The sequence below is a fragment of the Carassius carassius genome, chromosome 39 (genome assembly GCF_963082965.1).
Source record: "Carassius carassius chromosome 39, fCarCar2.1, whole genome shotgun sequence".
Classification (NCBI taxonomy): Eukaryota; Metazoa; Chordata; class Actinopteri; order Cypriniformes; family Cyprinidae; genus Carassius; species Carassius carassius.
In genome coordinates, this window is record NC_081793.1 from 10,221,221 (window position 1) to 10,241,245 (window position 20,025).

Consider the following 20,025-nt stretch of genomic DNA (forward strand, 5'->3'; position numbering starts at 1 on the left):
GCTAAACATCCAACAGACTCCTCTCTGAACACCTCTCTCTCTATCGATGTGACGTGACATGACATGACATGACATTCGGCCAGGTATGGTGACCCATACTCAGAATTCGTGCTCTGCATTTAACCCATCCGAAGTGCACACACACACACCCAGAGCAGTTGGCAGCCATTTATGGGAGCAGTTGGGGGTTCGATGCCTTGCTCAAGGGCACCTCAGTCGTGGTATTGAAGGTGGAGAGAGAACTTTACATGCACGCACCCACAATTCCTGCCGGCCCGAGACTCAAACTCACAACCTTTCGATTGCAAGTCCGACTCTCTAACCATTAGGCCACGACTATGGAAGCAAAATAATGACTTATGTCTTTGAAACAAAAAAGCATGCTGAATAGCACTAACTGAAAAATAATGCATTGAATTAACAGTTCTTGCATTTTAATGCCTTGAATTTCCAGGGCTTGCATTGTTAGGTCCTGAAATTTTATATAGTTGTTAATTTAAGATGTGAATATTTCAATTAAAAATATTTCACACACCTTTTCATAATTAAAAAATCAATAATTCATATTCACGTACCAGAATTCACTTCCAAAATATTAAATCGGTTAAAAATACGATGTATAATATTCAACAGGCAAATTTCGGTCCGTTTTATTTCACTTTCCAAATTCGCTTCCACAAATTCAGTGGTTAAAATTCGGCAGATAATTCGCCCTTTCACATCCGGGAGCTGCAGGAATAGCAGTAGAGCACAGAGGCATGATCTCTATCTACTGTCAGTCGCTAACCAACAGGTGGTGCAAGAGGCTGTTAAATAAGGCCAAAGCAACAGGTGGATTAAGTAATACAGTTACAAAAACTGATCTGCAGAAATTAAGCAAGCGCTAAGTAGAAGTTTTGATTATCGGGGCATGTGGAAAAGCTGATTGTGCGTATGTTTATTTCAACCTCTTTGCTGTTACCAAGTAAGCAGCTATGTTCAGCAGTTCCTTCATCTTGGCTGAGCTTTCAACGTTGTTACGGGAAAGGATGAAGCTGAATGTTTAGTTCTTGTCACATGACCCGCGGTGCGCTTGCGGCATTCTGAAAGTTGAGATGTTTTTAACTCGATGCTGTTCGGACGCGCCTGGAAAAAACGGGACCGCGTCGCACCGCGTGCGCATCGCGACCGCGTCGCTTCCATTATGAGCGCGCATACCGCGCGCCTACATTGGAAATAACGAACTTGAGCATGCAAAAGACGCGATAAGTGAACGCCCCCTAAGAACTGCGGTCTTCTACAGTAGGCCTACTTCAAATATGCCGTGGAGAATCACAGAAAGTGACCGAATTCAAGAACATTGTTGCAGCATCTCTCATGCAACGAATAAACACCGCTAACTTGGAGAATACAGTGGAAACTCCTCTTCTCGCGTCTGCCCTAGACCCTCGGCACAAACATCTCAGGTTTCTCGATGAAAACATGAGAGAAGTAAGAAAAAAAACTTTATTTGAACATTATCAGAACATTTTCCTTGATGCAAGTGGTGCGGATGCAGCCGCCGTCACCAACGATAAAGAGGATGCAATAACAACTCGTAGGAAAAGGCTGGAAAAGGCTGAGCCAGTACTTCAGCGATGATTACAGAGAGTCCAGCCGAGACGAGTGGGTACAATTCTTGCTGGAGCCATGTATTCCATGTATTCCACCAGATGAGGATCCCATTCAGTGGTAAACGAAAACACGAAGCGTTTCACAAAACTTATTCGCTTAGCACAGCGTTATTTGTGAGTCCCGTCAACGTCTGTGCCGTCAGAGCACGTTTTCTCCGCGGCCGTCCTTATTGTTAACAGACTAAGGAGCCGACTTTCCCCCAATCATGTTTACATGCCCGTATTTCTTAACAAGAACATTTGAAAGAATAGAAAAAAATAAAAAAAGATTTGCTGACAGTTTAAAAGTTAAGTGTACAATAGCCTAATTGCTGCAGGCTGCTTTACGTTTTTTCTTTGTTCACTTATTATTATTTTTTTGCTTTTAATCTGTACTTTTATTTGTTTGCACGCATTGTTAAAGGTTTTCAGCTACAAAACACGATGTGTAATGTTCAAGCTTATTGTGTGTAAGCTTGTTCAAAATGACGAAAACAAATGTTGCTGAAAAATGTCTGACTCATTAAACTTAATTTAAATAAACGAATATTCTTTTTTTGTGAGCTCAAATAGTCGAATGTGATATTTGTGGAAAACGCCCATCCCTAGTTAGTCAGTCTTGTATCTAGCAATGTACTACAACTGTTGGAACATGAAAACCCTTTCCAGGGATCTTTAATATGTAAATAATTGTATACTGTAAATATATGAAGGGAGGTATTGGCAAAATCTCACCTGTAGAAAATCACTATGAGAAATACAAGATTAAGAATTTGACTGTGTTATTTAGAATTTTAATTAAAACACATCGGACCTTTTAACCCAGTCAGTGGAATTGTCAGACGGTCCCTTGGGTGCGGTAGCACGTCAATAATTTCTTCAGTTTACATTTTCAGAATATACCTAGATTGTTTTTAACTCATTTTTTTTATGTTAATATAAATTGGTTGCATATTGTTAAAACTAATCATGGTCTTGATATCTTTGTGTGACTGTCGACTTTATAGACCAGTGGTAATGGAAATCAATTATAAAGAAAATGCAGCGCATTGGATTCTTTTTGATCCCATTTGCTTGCCTGTATATAGTTTGCATAATCCTCAATAAAATCTATTCTGAGATCTGAGGTCTTATATCACAGTATTAATTGACTGAGAAGCGTTACTCGTCATTGGGGAATCCTGGAGTGTGACGTGAGGGGATCCCCAGTATTAAAGCACAGCGACTCACAAGCCATGACACAAAGTTAGGCAAACTAAACAACCGAAAGCAATATGTGTCTTCCTTAGATGTAATGTTAGTTCTGTAATTCAGTGTTGGGTAAAACACCATTATAATCTCCTTTGAATGGATTGCCATTTTGAAATAAATTTAGTAGCAGAGCTACTGAAAGCGATTTTTTTTGTGCTGCAAATCCATTTATCCTTTGCTGAAATTTCCGCGTCTTCATGGAGAGAGAGCGTCATTGTTGCTTAGCCTCAGGAGCGCTTCTGCCCGAGCACTTTGGAAAAAAGGAGAAAGCGGCGCACATAGCCTTTTCCACGCATTATTAGGCGCGATATGTGAATTGCCCCTTATTCATTCATTAATTATTTTTTAAATAAATTAAATTATATATATAACATGCACTTTTTCTTGTTCCGTAACTTGCGTTCATATCCACATCTGTCTGTATATAGTTTGCATCATCAGTAAGATTGTCTTTAAATCGCTGTCACTGTTAGTGCGCTGAGCCACGTGTTTTCTTTTTTTTAACAGATTTCTGAGGGAAACCGCGTGAAACCTTGAGCGTTCGTTCATATTTTACATCTGCTTAACTGTCTATATAGTTTGCATAATCATCAATAAAATGTATTCTGAGATCTGAGGTCTTATATCACAGTATTATTTGACTGAGAAGCGTTACTCGTCATTGGGGAATCCTGGAGTGTGACGTGAGGGGATCCCCAGTATTACAGCACAGCGACTCACAAGCCATGACACAAAGTTAGGCAAACTAAACAACCGAAAGCAATATATGTCTTCCTTAGATGTAATGTTAGTTCTGTAATTCAGCGTTGGGTAAAACACCATAATAATCTCCTTCGAATGCTGCTTACTTGGTAACAGAAAAGAGGTTGAAATAAACATACGCACAATCAGCTTTTCCAAATGCCCCGATAATCAAAACTTCTACTTAGCGCTTGCTTAATTTCTGCAGATCAGTTTTTGTAACTGTATTACTTAATCCACCTGTTGCTTTGGCCTTATTTAACAGCCGCTTGCACCACCTGCTGGTGAGCGACTGACAGTAGATAGAGATCATGCCTCTGTGCTCTACTGCTATTCCTGCAGCTCCCGGATGTGAAAGGGCGAATTATCTGCCGAATTTTAACTACTGAATTTGTGGAAGCGAATTTGGAAAGTGAAATAAAATGGACCGAAATTTGCCTGTTGAATATTATACATCGTGTTTTTTAACCGATTTAATATTTTGGAAGTGAATTCTGGAACGTGAATATGAATTATTGATTTTTTTATTATGAAAAAGTGTGTGAAATATTTTTAATTGAAATATTCACAGCTTAAACGAACAACTATACTACATTTCAGGACCTAACAATGCAAGCCCTGGAAATACAAGGCATTAAAATGCAAGAACTGTTAATTCAATGCATTATTTTTTCAGATAGTGCTATTCAGCATGCTTTTTTGTTTCAAAGACATAAGTCATTATTTTACTTCCATACACGACTTCCCCTCAAACACAGTTTACATACAACATTAAACTTTCTTACATTTCTCCTCTCTCTCTCTCTCTCTCTCTCTCTCTCAAGTTCAAGTTGCTTTATTGGCATGACATTTGAGTTACAGTATTGCCAAATTTAGCATTTAGATACAGAATAAAATATGATTACAATAAAATACAATAAAAATAGCAGCAGCAGATATTTCTAATATTAATAATAGTAATTATATACAATTAAGAATATCAAATAAAACAGTTGAATATAATAAATTATCCCTTTCGTAAGGTGTGTAAATATTTAGCAGCTATTGTGACTGCCGTCTCATTCTCTCCAAGTATATAGAGTAGTTTCTCTGAGTCATTTAGAGACAAGAATGAACGATTCAAAGCTTCAAACTGTGGGAAGAATGTTTCTCTTGTAATGCTGTATTTGGAACAGACAAGAAGGAAGTGTTTCTCATCCTCTGTTTGATTCAGCTCACAGTGTTTGCACAGTCTCTCTTCTCTCGGTAGCCAGGATCTTTTATGTCTACCAATCTCTATTTCCAAATCATGATCACGGAGTCGATATTTTGAAAGGATTTGTCTTTCTTTTAATTGCTTGAGTGATAAGTAATTTGCCAGTTTTGTGGTTCTGTTTAGGGCCGAATAACACTGGAGTTTGGTTTGGAGCTCAAATTCATTTTTTCATTTTTCATCATAATTATACTTCAGATTTTTGTCAATTAGTTTCTGAATGTTGGGGTTGTGATTGGAGTCAGACTCCGTTTGGGTTTCCTTCATCAGGTGAAGCACGAGTGTGTCTCTCTCTCTCTCACTCACTCACTCACTCACACACACACACACACACACACAATCTCTCTCTGAGTACATCCGTAAGTCATTACCTCTATTACAAGGTATTGCACTTGCAAAATATAAGATTCGAGAGTCTTGTCTGCAAGCCGAGCACGATGTGGCCTATCCCACCATGTATGCGCCACCGGTATGCGCGCTCATAATGGAAGCAACGCGGTCGCGACTCGCACGCGGTGAGACACGCTCGACGCCTCAGGGGCGCAACTGTCCGAGTGCTTTGGAAACAAGGAGAAAGCGGCGCAACTAGCGATTTCCACGCGTTTTTAGGCGCGAATTATTGACGACAAAAGCGATGACCCTTGGTACCCCTCAAGCTGAGATGTTGATGTGATGTGATATCTGATCTAAGTGGGCGTGGTCTGCGTAAGGTAGAGAGGGCATGACTGATGATAGTGTCCTGGTCCAGTCATGACAACGCGATTCTCAGCCTGCGCTCCAGCTGAGTAATCAATTTTATTTAAAAAAAAATAATTTATATTTTATATTCAAACTGAAAACATAATGTGATTAACACTCAAGTCATTCAAGTCATCGTGTCTCAAGTCAAGTCAAGTCCCGAGTCTTTAACTTCCAAGTCCGAGTCAAGTCTCAAGTATTTTATTTTTTGTCAAGTCACAAGTCATAAAAATAGCGACTCGAGACCAAGTCACAAGTCCCCATGTCTGCCGACAGCCTCCAAAGTGCCACACGTCCACGCCTAAGAAGACGCGCCGAGGTAGACGAGGCAGTAAGACCAGACAGCAAATCCACATCAAAGGTGAGGAAGCAGAGCCGGAAAAAGATAACTTAATCTTCAACCTTACAGGCAACACCCTACACCCAGATGAAGTAAGCCTTTGAAATAAGGGTTTGAGTTTTTTTCCCTAGTAAACCTGCTGATTCCTTTGTCACCAAAATAGAACTGTTTAAATTTTTTCGCAATCTGAGACTGAAAACCTATTACAAGGACACTACAACTACCTCTTCTCAGATGTACAACAAACCGGAGCGAGGTAAATTTAAACCTACAAGTACTTTTTGCCCTCCCATCTTTAACCCTTCATTGGATACTTTCTGTAGACTTGTTGAACGTGATGTTGAGCAGCTTTTTAGCAATCCCCATTCTCACAATGGCATGAATAATTTGACACTTTCGGAAAGACAGGCCCTTGACAAACTTTGCAAAGATAAAAATATTGTGGTAAAGCCAGCTGATAAGGGAGGTGGTCTAGTAATTATGCCTAAAACCCTGTACGATCAGGAGGTTCTAAGACAATTACAAGACCGGTCTTATTATAGAGCTTTGCCCACTGATCCTACCAGTAGATTTCAAAAGGAAATAGAACTATTCCTTCAGCAAGCTCACTCCTCTTCTCTTATCTCTGAACGAGAATTTCAATACTTGTTCAATCGTACCCCAACTAGACCAGCCTTCTATATTTTGCCTAAGGTTCATAAAAATCTATCTAATCCACCAGGTCGTCCAATTGTTGCAGGTAATAATAGTCTTACTGAACCTCTTTCTAATTTTGTAGACTTCATTCTCAGACCTTTGGTTACTTTGCTCCCAAGCTATCTCAAGGACACATCTGACTTCCTTAAATGTCTGTCTCAAATTAGTCATCTAGGTCAGGATGTTCTGCTTGACAGCGAGTGCCACTAGTGTGAACTTTTTAGACACCTGTATTTCTGTTATTGATGGACATATTGTTTCTTCTTTATATAGGAAAGACACAGAGAAAAACAGCTTACTTCATGCCACAAGTGCTCACCCAACATCCCTGAAACGTGGTCTGCCTTTCAGTCAGTTTACCAGATTGCATCGTATCTGCTCTGACAAAAATGACTTTGAGGTAAAAGCAAGACTTCTATACAGATATTTTAACTCTAGGGGATATCCCAACAGTTGGCTTGATACAGCACTAAACAAAGTATGTGCCTCTGGTACACATTCGTCTAATTTGGTCTCCAAACAAAATGAGAACCGCTGCATTCTAAAACTGACCCATAGTCCTTTGAGCAGAGAAATTAGAAACATTGTTAATTCTCATTGGCATATAATTAAAAGTGATTATCAACTGAATGGACTTTTTCAAGATTTGCCTCTTTGTGTCTTTTCTAGAAGCTCAAACCTTAGAGATAGGCTGGTCCATGCTGATATTGCCACGCCTCCTTCTGGTACTCTTTCTAATGCCCAGGGTAATTTTCCATGCAAAAGTTGCTCTTCCTGTATACATTACCTTAAACTCCAATCTTTCACACATCCGCACACACGTAAGATATATAAAATCAAGCAATTGATTACATGTAAATCTACTCACGTGGTGTACATTTTGATCTGCCCTTGCCCATTGTTGTATGTAGGCAAAACTATCAGGGCTTTACGAACGAGAATTTTGGAACATTTGAGTGCAATCAGGAGATGTGATGCAACTTTGTCTGTTTCCCAACATTTTCAACTAGCTAAGCATGCAATTTCTGACCTGAAATTTCTGGGCATCGAAAGAGTCTTGCCTAAAAGGAGAGGTGGTGATGTAGATAAAAAAACTGCTACAGAGAGAATCTTTTTGGATTTTTGAACTCAACAGCCTTTTCCCGAAAGGGATGAATGAAGAGATAAACTATTCATGTTTTCTGTAAATGCCTTTATTCTTTTTTAGAGATAAATATTGTTAACTTTTCTATCAAAATAATTGTGCTTCTATTTGTTCTCTGGGTCTGGGCTGTAGCCCCTCCCTTTGCACCGGTTACTTGTTTCCTGATTATCTATCGGGTATTAATTGACTGCATGTCTGTTGTTGATTCATTATGAGCATTGAGAATAGCTGGATGGCTGAAACGTCTGCTCTTGCTCTAATAAAATGATTGATTCTTTTTGTTAAAGACTTTGTCTAGTTTTTCAGAGTGCGAACCATCAACAGTCTCTTCTACATTTTACTGGTTTTCACGCACCTGGACTTACAACCAGCCTTCATCTGAGCGCAACAATATTCCCTTGTCCTTTAAACACTTTAATAAAATATAATAATAATAATAATAATTATATATATTTTTTTTTTATTAAAGTGTAATATATATATTTATATAAAATACCACTAAGTATTTTATTTAGTGGAGAACTTTGTACACTAAATATAATACTCTGTCTCAAACCAATATCACATAATAAAATATAATGAAAAATATAAATAAATAACTATGATTACAGTGCAGCATTACCAATCCCAGCTTGTAGGGCTGCTCATATTAAAAATATATATATATATAACTTTTCCAAAGTGTAAAGTGCAGCAACAACGCTTTCAGTTTTTAGACCTGCTCGGATATCGTTATTGGGTTGGCCCGATCGGAATTAAGAGCAAAGGTCTGTTTAAATGCAGACGGGAGCTGCGTTTGAATTGCAGTCGTTTTTTTTCCTAGTTGTAGTGATGTTCACACTCTCGTGATGCCTTTTGAAAACTTTAGAATCAGCTGCAGGGCGGGATTTGCGCTGAACGCGGAGACTTCCGCTACTTAATATGTTCGTGTGGTAAAATGTACCGATGTTCCGCGCACAAAATATTGCATTCGGTACACACGTGCACCGTACCGAAAGCCCTGTACCGAAACGGTCCGGTACGAATACACGTACCGTTACACCCCTAATATATATACCCCCTAACTTTTCACTTTATTAGGTACACCTTGCTAGTACCGGGCTGGACTACCTTAATTCTTCATGGCATAGATTCAACAAGGTGTTGGAGATTTTGGTCCATATTGACATAATAGGATCACAAAGTTGCTGCAGATTTGTCGGCTGCACATCCATAATGTGAATCTCCCATTCCGTCAAATTCCATAAGTGCTCTACTGGATTGAGATCTGGTTACTGTAAAGGCCATTTGAGTAAAGTGAACTCGTTGTAATGTTCAAGAAACCAGTCTGAGATGATTTGAGCTTGGTGACATGGTGCATTATCCTGCTGGAAGTAGCCATCAGAAAATGGGTACACTGTAGTCATAAAGGGATGGATATGGTCAGCAACAATACTCAGGTAGGCTGTGGCATTTAAACGATGATCAGCTGGTACTAAGGGGCCCAAAGTGTGCCAAGAAAATATCCCCCACACCATTACACCACCACCACCAGCCTGAACCATAACATCCGTTTCCTGTTCTTAGCTTCGATTTATTGATTAGCTTTCGATTTATTGCGCATTCAGAGATGGTATTATGCATACCTGGGTTGTAACGAGTGGTTATTTGTGTTACTGTTGCCTCTTTATCATCAATAACCAGTCTGCCCATTTTCCTCTGACATCAAAAAGGCATTTTTGTCCACACAACTGCCGCTCACTGGATATTTTCTATTTTTCAGACTGTTCTCTGTAAACCTTAGAGATGGTTGTGCATGAAAATCCCCTTTCTTCCCCATTCTGATGCTCGGTTTCATAAAGTTGTCTTCACCGCATCTAGATGCTGCCATGTGATTGGCTGATTAGCGATTTGTGTTACCAAGCAATTGAACAGGTGTACCTAATAAAGTGGCTGGTGAGTGTGTGTGTGTGTGTGTGTATATGTATATATGTGTATATATATATATATTGTGACACGTGTCCTGAGCACTCATCAGCGTCACCCTGACAACGGCGCAGACACACCTGCGCCTACTCATCATGGTCTGAGCGGCCACACCTGCGTGTCATCAGACACTGCAGATATAAACCCCGCAAGCGGGCACAAGGGGTGAGAGATGTCTCCACGAGATTCGGCTAAAGTTGTTTTTTCCTCTGCCCTTAGGCAGCTATCCTCTCTGCGCCGCGGCCCACCTCTAAAACACAGGTACGGGCCTTTTCGGGGTTGGCGGAATATTATTGCTGCTTCATCTCTAACTTCTCCTCCTTAACTTCTCCCTTGACAGACCTGACCAGGAAGGGGCAGCCGGAGAAAGTCGTGTGGAACTCCGGAACAGAAGCAGCGTGCCCCCGACTTCAACCGCCCCTTCCTGCTGCAAAGCCGACGCGTCCGACACCGGGTTGGGAGTCGTCTTGTCGCAGGGCCACAACAGAGAGGAACACCCGGTGATGTTCATCAGTCGAAAGCTGACTCCCGCAGAACAGCGTTATGCCACCATAAATAGGGAAGCATTGACAGTCAAGTGGGGAGTCCTGGAGCTCCGTTATTACCTCCTCGGCTGCCACCCTCCTCACGGACCACGCTCCCCTGCAGTGGATGGCCCAGGCGAAGGAGACCAACGCCAAGGTGACGCGGTGGTTCTTGGCGCTCCAGGACTTTAACTTCACCATACAACATCGGACGGGGACGGCCAACGCCGACGGACTCTCCCACCTGTGGTCAGCTCTCGCAGGTCTGTCAGGCTCCACTTCCCCGCCCTCCCCCGATCTCCCCGCTGCTCCAGAGGTATAGGATGATGCTTAGGTGGGGGGAGTGTGACACGTGTCCTGAGCGCTCATCAGCGTCGCCCTGACAACGCTGCAGACACACCTGCGCCTACTCATCACGGGCTGAGCGTCCACACCTGCATGTCATCAGCCGCTGCAGATATAAACCCCGCAAGCGGGCACTGAGGTGAGAGATGTCTCCACGAGATTCGGCTAACGTTGTCTTTTCCTCTGCCCCTAGAAAGCAGCGTGAGCGCCAGCCCCAACGCCACAGGAGAGCACGGACCCACACTGCACTAGAGCACGTTCAAGACAAGACGCCGAGTACCAAACACCCCAAACCACCTCACAGCATTGCCCGTCCTTTCACGGATTCCCTAAATAAAATCCACCTTTCGGGGAACTTACCCTCATCCTTGTGTCGTGTCCTACTTCACCCCGCCACAATATACAGGTATATATATAAGAGGTCATACTGGCTATGCAGGATTTTAAGAGATGGCAGTAGGTTGACTTTTTTGATATTCTGTATCTGGATTGATCTTGACATGACTGTCTGATTTGAATACCTGCAAAAAACTGCAGTTGCCAGCTCTTCTAAAATCTATGATTGTACGACCAGTTTTTGTGTTTCTTGTATATCTTCTAACATTTAAACTTGCTATCTGTTGTACTTCTCTGTCTTGTAAGGTTTCTTTTGCTCAAATTGTTTTGATCATCATTTACCAGTTACTGTAGGGGAGTATTATTCACAAACATCTCCCTCTCTCAAATGTAAATGTTCAGGTTGATAACTCAGGTCAAAATGTGCTGCTCAGAGGGATGTTGAGTGGGGCACCTATTACCTTAATGAATATATATTCCCCACTCAATCTAATGATTTTATTACGTCACCTATATTTAAATAGCGCTTTTAAGAATATAGATTGTAGCAAAGCAACTGAACCATATTAAATAGGAAAACAGTGTGTCAATAAAGCAAAAAGGCAGTTCATCAGTGAATTTTAGTTTAAATAGTATATGTTCAATCAAGTCAATGAAATTGCTGGAAATTAAGTGTCCCCAACTAAGCAAGCCAGTGGAGACATCGGCAAGGATCCAAAACTCCATCGGTGACAGAATGGAGAAAAAACCTTGGGAGAAACCAGGCTCAGTCGGGGGACCAGTTCTCCTCTTGCCAGACAAAACCAGCAGTTCAATTCCAGGTTGCCGCAAAAACATATTGTGCAGAAGAATCATCTGTTTCTTGTGGTCTTGTCCCGATGGCCATCTAGGAGACATGGTCTTGACTGTGGATCTGTCTCTGGGGCTCATCTAGTTGTCCTGGTCTCCACTGACATTCAGGGCTGTAAAGGTCCTCTCTAGGAGCTGATCCACCATCTGGGGTGGATACGTAGTGGATCAGGGTGACTGCAGTGACCATCTGATCTGGATACAGACTGGATCTGCACTGTAAAAAATGTACTGTAGAATTTACAGGAATTTACACAAGTTGCCAATAAAATCCTGTAAAAATGATGTTAATTGCTGTAAAATGGATTACAGGACATTACTGCACAGCAAATTACAGTTTATTGCTATATGTGAAATACAGTAGTTTGTAGTATCCCCCCCCCCCTTAGGAATTTCAGACTGGTTCTGCTAGGTGGGGGGAAGTCAATGGAAGTGTTTAACTCTCATGGGTTTATGTCCAGCGTTGCATTTCCATTACGAACAACAAATTTCACACCAAATTTCTCTCCTTCGAATTGAAATTGTAAATTGTTCTAGTGGTGTTAATGTTGAAAGCTGTTGTGTGAACAAGTTGGTTGCTCATCTTGCTTGGGACTTGTGGCACAGAATGTTTTATGATTTCCTGAGGAATTCGGCTCGTGTTTCAAACACAGCCCTGATCGACTCTTTAATTTGTCTGGTTCGAGTGATTTCTGTTACATATCCCCCTTTCGATCGGCGAGGTGTTTAGCTGAAGACATCGTCGATCGCTGGAGAAACAAAGGCAGAAGAAGCAGACAAACACAGCAAACAACAAGACAACACCTCCATGACAGTTACTGTACTGGTGCAGGCATCAGGTTATTTAGGTGAACATGGTTAAGTTCAATTAGTCAATGTAGTTTAGGACATTGAGGATAGTTTAGATTATTTTGGAACAGTTGTTTTATTTTGATTCATCAATCAAATTTGTGGTTAACTTTGTTTGGTTCTTCTAGGTTGTCTTACTTTACACGTTTACCGTTAGTTTTCTAGTAACCTCATTTTCAATTAAATGAATTGACCTATCATGCATGGAGCTCTCTGGCTTCCATACAGTTTAGAGTGGCTGGTGGATATTAGGTGTTCAGAGTCAATCCTAATATCAGACCTTTGACCCTTGCAGGGTGTCTAGGTGTTTCACCTACTCAGGAAAGAGGGGAAGGAGGATAGGTAAAAGAAGAACAAAACAAAACAAAGCTGCTATGGGTTTTCCTAGCATGGGTTACAACTACTATTGAGCTAGGATGTCAGTTGCAGCTAGTGTGTCATGAACCTTAACTTAGTTTCAGGTGTTCTACCTATTGTGAGGATGGCTGCACGTTTCTTCATGGTGGGTATGTGTAACTTTGTTATGCTAAAAGTTGGATATTCTACCTGTGGGAAGAATACGTTTGTTGAATGTGTTATCAGTAGATGTGGTTACCACTGGGTGTAGGTAATGTTGTGTGTGTTAATGGTGTTGTGCATGTGTGGTCAGATCTGTTCAAGTCTGTGTTGTCTCCCCCTTTTTCTAGTATGTCACTGAAGACTGGCTCTCAGCATCCTTGGCTTGGATGAGGGCGTGTCCATGGTCTAATGGGGGTCAGTCCAGAGAGGCAGGAAGTTCTTTAGCAGACAGCCGGAGGCAGTTTGGCATGGCTGTGTGAAGCTGGGTTGCAAAACTTTGTCTCCTATGTTGCATTCTTCTTGTGGTGCCTTCTTGCTGTAGCAGACTTTCTGACCTTCTGTGCTCTGGTGGTTGCTGTTGCACAGACAGGGAATGTGGTTCTTGGAGTTGGAGTTCATTTGACAGTTTGTTAGTGACTGAGATGATGTTCTTTAGTACAGTACCTCAGATTTTTCATCAACGGTTGGCCGTGAAAGACTTGTTCGTTCCGGGTCGTTGTTGAACAGGTGCTTGTCATCTCTGATGTGGTGCACCAGGTGATCACCGGCCGTCCGTTCTGTCGCTGGTCACAGCGAGCACGACTCAACTTTGTGGTCATATGCATGTGAATGGTCTTGAAGGAACTCTCTCAGTTGTTTCATGACTTGTCCCATGTCTTCTGATGGTAAGCTGTAATGTTCTTGCGCATACTCAGCACTGTGCATGTCTGAGTGTTGCTGAGGTGGGTTTTGTTGTCGCTTACCCACACGAGTTGCTCTTGGATGAGTCAGGTGATTACCTTTGGATGTCTGGTTAGGTTTCCAGATGTTCTCATCCTTTTGGTTTCTTGATAAGCGTGGCTGGTCCCATGGATTTTTCCAGCAGTTGGGCTGAAAACGGTCATGGATATGGGTGTCACGCTCTCTGTGCTCTTGATGGAAGCCTCTGGCGTTGTGATGCCACTGGGTGTCGTCCAGTGCAAGGCTTTAGTCTTTGTTGACAGAGTTCAAGAGTGTGGAGGTTCTGTTACCTTTCTTTGAGGCCATCTTCTGTTTGTTATAGGCCTTCTGTGTTAGGTCACGCAACTGTTGGATGGTCATGGAGTTCGGACAGGCCATGACACCTAGAGGGTGACTGACTCCAGGGTGCAGATTTTTTAGGAAGAGGCTTTTGAAGTTCACATCCTCTTCAAGGTCAGGTTGGTTGTGTGCACCAAAGTAGGCTTGTCGGAGTCGGTTGTAGTAAGCTTGTGGAGTCTCTTGTTGACCTTGTTTGGTTTCCAAGGCGGTCAACAGTCCATGTTCAGACTCTGGGTCTGTAAACTCTTTAATCAGGACCTCACGAAGTCGCTGGTAGTTTGACTTAGTTTGACTGGGCTGTCGATCTAGAAAGTTTCGTACCTCGGGACTGGACGTGGCTCTAAGGAGGTATAACCAGTCTCTTTCAGTCACATGAGGTCTCACTTCCAGATGAAATTCGATATCCCGCAGGTAAGCCTGGATGTCGGGGCTCTCTGTGGAGTCCGGGTTGAACCTGCTGATGTTTTCAGACAGCTTGTTGAGGTCTTTGATGGTCATCCCGTGTGCAGCTCCAAGGTCTTGGATGGGAGGTTTTCTTTCGTTGGCAGGAAAGGGTTGTGTGGCGAAGGCAGGTGAGGTTTTAGGTTGTGGCCCTTCGCTTCTTTCGTCATATGCCAGTTCTTGGACGTGGGACTCTGCTCTGCTCAGCAGTGATGAGGCTAGGAGATGTTTCTCTTTTCTTGGCTCTTGTTTCTGCTTGTAAGCATTTTGGAGTTCTTTTCTGACCATGTAGAGCTCATCGTTTGTATCGTCTAGTTGTTGGGTCAGATTGTCCGTTTCAGTTCTGTACCTTTCAAGGTGGTATTTCAAAGCACTGATTTCAGAATTCCTGTCTCTGATGCCATTCTGGGCTTTCTATAGTAGCTGTTCGGCATACTGGAGTCTGTTTACCAGGTCTTTCTGAGCAGCCGTTGCATGTTGCTGGTCGAGCTGAGCTGCTGCCAGGGCTGCTTGGAGCTTCATGACTTGTTCTGTTGTTTCCTGCTCCCTCTTGCTGGGTGCTTTGAGTTGATCTTGAACTTTCACTTCCAGCTTGTTTATGCGACGTTGAGCACGTGTCAGCTCCTCTTGAAGGTGGGTGATGTGCTTGACGCTCAGTTTCAGCTGGGGTGAGGCTGTCTGTCATGCCTCTCAGCCAAGTGTTCACATCTTCCCCATGGGCAATGGGGTCTGCAGTCTGCGGCATGTTGGCACGCTGGGGAGAAGTGAGACTGACACAGATCTGTGTGGAGTAAAGCCTATGTGTGGTGGGACAACTAAGTGTTGTATCAGTGATTGTGAACCACTAGTGAAGTGTGGTGATGACTGTGTTGGTCTCAGGGTGTCTAAGTAGACTAGAGATGCAAAGACTTTGTCACAAAAGGTAAACAATATTATTATATTTCTTGTTTTGGACAAAAGAATACAATAATAATGCTGATATCTCTTTCCTTAGTCTGACAGGATTGACACCGTACACCTTACAGTTGGACCGCTCACCAGCGAGGCTGCAAAGGTGACAGATTTTCAACACATATCTCTATTAAATTCATCTCAATGTTGGATGAGATGCTAAAACTTGGATTGCGTTTCCAAATGTAGGGAGGTTAGGAAGAACAAGGGAGAGGATGATTACAATCAAATTCATAAGGATGATTCGTCGTCTTTGACACACGATTGTGTATTTAATTCACTTAGAATTGATTGATGGTTCTTACATGTCCTACAAATGTAAAAAGAGAAGAGGAAAGTAAAGGAGAGAAAGGACGGAGATGGTAAGTCTCAGTAGCAGTTATCTCAACTACAAGGAGAGCGTTGTTTTAGTTGCTGCACAACTAATCAAACAAAATAAACTTTAAGTGAAAGAGAGTTGTCTTTCTAATTTATTTGAACTTGTAGTGAGGGATAACAATGTCTCCTTTCAGGGCTCAGGTGTGTCGTTCCCAAGCTAGGATACACTAAGTAAAGAAATGGTAAGAAAAAAGTAAAGTTTAAAAAAAAAAAAATGGGCAAAATATGCAAAAATTAAATTAAATAGAGGAAATCAATAAGTAAAACAATAGTGGTTAAGTGTATAACCAAAACAGGAAGAGGGGTTAAACGCAATCAAATAAGTAAAGGTCTGAATAGCTTATATTCAGATGGGTAATAAATAGATTAGGTAGAATAAGTTTACTTAAACTTTCAAAGTTCAAGGCTTATTCATTCCTAAAATAATTAGGCCCAAAACAGAATACTAGAAGTAAAGATCATATGAAATGATCCGAGAGGGAAATTTTAAATGATTCAAAATAAATTTAATGTTTCAATTAAATTTCAATTTGACAATTAATAATTGTGAGTCAGTATTTCCCTTTCTAGTAAAATGAAAATAAGTGGTATAGTGAGAAAAGAGGGCAATAAGAGAGAGCGAAAGAGACCAGCAAGTTTTAGTTAAGATGTTTAAAGGGTTAAATCATGTCAGCGTTGCACAAACACACACTATTTAACCACTGGATGTTAATGCCAACGGCTAACCTTTGAGGCTAGTGGATTTAGCATAGACTTCAATGTAAATACAACGGTTTCGTTAGCTTAGCAACACCGTGGAGTTTGTTTACACTAGTGTCGATGCGCTGCGCGTTTGCAGTGCAAAGTTGCTCCGGAAGTACGTTAAGGCTTCCATGTCACGGTCGTCACTGTGCACATGAATCGTTGCATTGGACGTACAGTTAAACATGTAACATGAAATGTCGGCTCATTTCAACACTGTACACATAACAACACCGCTTTTAGTTGGTTTTGCGATGTGGCACTTAAACTCTCAGTTCGTATAGAGTTAAATTTATCTTAATTCAAATAGCAGCTTCCTGCTGTTGTTAAGGGAACACAGTGATAGCGATCTGAATCTCCGTGCCAGTTTTTCTGGACACAAACACAAAAGGTTTCCTTCGCTGTTGGTACACAGTTAAAACTTACTAGATCAAGCTTTTAAAACACTCCCATTCAACTTACTCTTGGACACACGCAGTGTTCCGCGAGATTGCATTCACTTTGTGACCACATACAAACAGGCAAACATTAATCTCTAATGTTTAACGTTAACTTAGGGGAGTCAAATTTGATTCGGCAGTGCAACACGCACTGGCAATCAAACTATGAATACTGAGGCTTTGATACATAGATTGAGGAACACGCTCAAAACTATTTTTTATTTACCGATTTATTTCCCTTTGAATCACAGCAGTTTAGCTCCGTTCAGCGAACGTTGACTGAGATAGCTTTTGAGAGGCACTGGAACACGCAGTGAAATCAAATCAGCTATAAGCAAGGTATTAGGAACACGCTCAATTTCTACCTTATTGTACGATCTCAGATGTTTACTTTTAAGTTCACTTACTGCTGTTAACAATGGAGACACGGACTTGCAGTCTCCTCTGGTTGCTTTCATTCATTGAAGCGGGCGGGCGCGCGCTGCTTACGTCACGGGTCTTACAAACACACACACTCACGTCTCGCTAGCTTCTCATCTTTCATCAAAATAAAAGATTAAATAACTTGGTTTATGCTCACAATTTAGATTAAACTGCCTGCATTCTCCACCATAAATATGTAAGGGAAACAGGTCAATTTAGCTTAAAGGGAATCATTTAAGATTTTAAAGGGAATTTGAACAGAATCACGGTTTCACGGCTGATCACTGAGACGCCTTGCGATTCACTGAACGAGCCGTTTAACATCAAATCTGCGCTGGATATTAATATCCAAAGTATAGTGAAAACATTATCAATTAGCACAGTAACAAGATCGGCAGTTTAAGACATTAACTTGTAAGCACAAAACACAAGATACTTCTCTTTTCAATATGAATAAGGCTTTATTAGATAAATCTGCGACATATAAACTAATCTAACACATAAACGCACGCACTCACACATTCACACAAGTTGCAGGAAGATCGAAAGTTAGGGAAAGATGAGTTTAAGAGAATGGAAATATGGAATCCCAAGTTTACAGCAATACGTTAAATTGCATAGACATGAACAGCCATCAATCACTTAATCAACCCTCGCATTGAGTTCCTCAATGAGGTTAAAATTATATTAGATACACCAGCACAAATGTCTGAAGGTACATTGCCTGTGTAAAGTTGTCGCTGATTGGTTGGAAGTTCAGTAGTCGCTGAAGTGATATCTTGGGAAGCCCGTGGTTGGACGTTGGCTGAAGATGGAGTTGTGTGGCTGGTTGAAGTTGAACGGGCACCCGAGGTCAGGCGTCGGAGACTCGACGTTACAAAACTTAACTCAGAACATGAAACTCTCAAACGGAAAAGAAAAGAAGTAAAGTTTGACGAGACTATAGGTGATGTTTCTTCTCATCGTGGCTAAGTAGCAGCAGGCATGCAGGCTGAAGCATGCTGGGACCGCACTCAAAGAACAGTGATGACAAACAGCATGGCTAAAAGCTAAAGCTAAGAAGCAAAGCTAAAAGCAGGCATGACTGATAGCAGAAGCTAAACGCTAGAGACTAAAAAAAACAGACATAACTAATAGCAGAAGCGTAGCTAGAGACTAAAAAGAGTATTTAAACTGGCCTGTTGGCCACACCTCAAATGTTGTCTTGACCAATCAGATATTGTCTTGGCTCGGGGGCATCATAAATCATATGTTTATATTTCCAAGCATGTGGTCCGAATTTTCCCGCTCTTGCAGGGTCTAATTTTGGACATGATTCCTATAACCAGAATATGATATATTTGACAAATAATTGATTGTCTGGACTAATTCAAGCAAGCAGATTCGATTACGTAGATACTAGACATGACTACATATGTATCCTTAAGCTATCCCATAGTTATTAAAAGACATACACAATAAGTGATTATAACATGATAGTCAAATGTGTGGGTTACACATAAATGAATATGGAGTGAAGCGATGGACTGATTCATTTATAAGTCTTTTTGAGTTAATTCTGGTCCATATATATGTACAAAAGACTATTCTATTCCATTCTATTGACAAAGACTTCCTTGGAGACCAGAGGTTCAAAGCCCCCCCCCCTTAGGAATTTCAGTCTGGTTCTGCTAGGTGGGGGGAAGTCAATGGAAGTGTTTAACTCTCAGGGGTTTACATGTGATGTCCAGCGTTGCATTTCCATTACGAACAACAAATTTGACAACAAATTTCTCTCCTTCGAACTGAAATTGTAAATAATTGTTCTAGTGTTGTTAATGTTGAAAGCTGTTGTGTGAACAAGTTGGTTGCTCATCTTGCTTGGGACTTGTGGCACAGAATGTTTTATGACTTCCTGAGGAATTCGGCTCGTGTTTCAAACACAGCCCTGATCGACTCTTTAATTTGTCTGGTTCGAGTCATTACTGTTACAATTGTTTAGTTAGTGGTTCTGGTGAAACGAAGCTAAAACAAGCCCATATATGCAATACAGCTTATCTCGCAGTGAGAGAATGTAGCTTTTTACAATGTTAACTGCAAAACTTGCCAACATGAAAGATCTCTCTAACTAATGAACTAATGTGTTTTTTGCATTGCAGAAACACAGTTTTTAATGTTTTAGATGTTCTATGTACATAAACTTATGTCACAGCTTCAAAGCTCAGGATTGTCAGTATAGAGCTTCTGAGAGTTCTAATGTTTGTTTAGTGGATCTGGTGAAACGAAGCTAAAACAAGCCCACATATGCAATACAGCTTATCTCTCAGTGAGAGAATGTAGCTTTTTACAATGTTAACTGCAAAACTTGCCAACATGAAAGATCTCTCTTACTAA

At 41.3% G+C, this 20,025-nt stretch overlaps 1 long non-coding RNA gene across 1 annotated transcript; it reads left to right on the forward strand.

Moving 5' to 3' along the window:
- Nucleotides 1-10,277: 10,277 nt before the first annotated feature.
- LOC132121022 (uncharacterized) lies at nt 10,278-11,252 on the forward strand. Its single transcript, XR_009426207.1, has 2 exons — nt 10,278-11,033; nt 11,078-11,252. It is a non-coding gene; the product is annotated as an uncharacterized LOC132121022 (long non-coding RNA).
- The last annotated feature ends 8,773 nt before the right edge of the window (nt 11,253-20,025 follow it).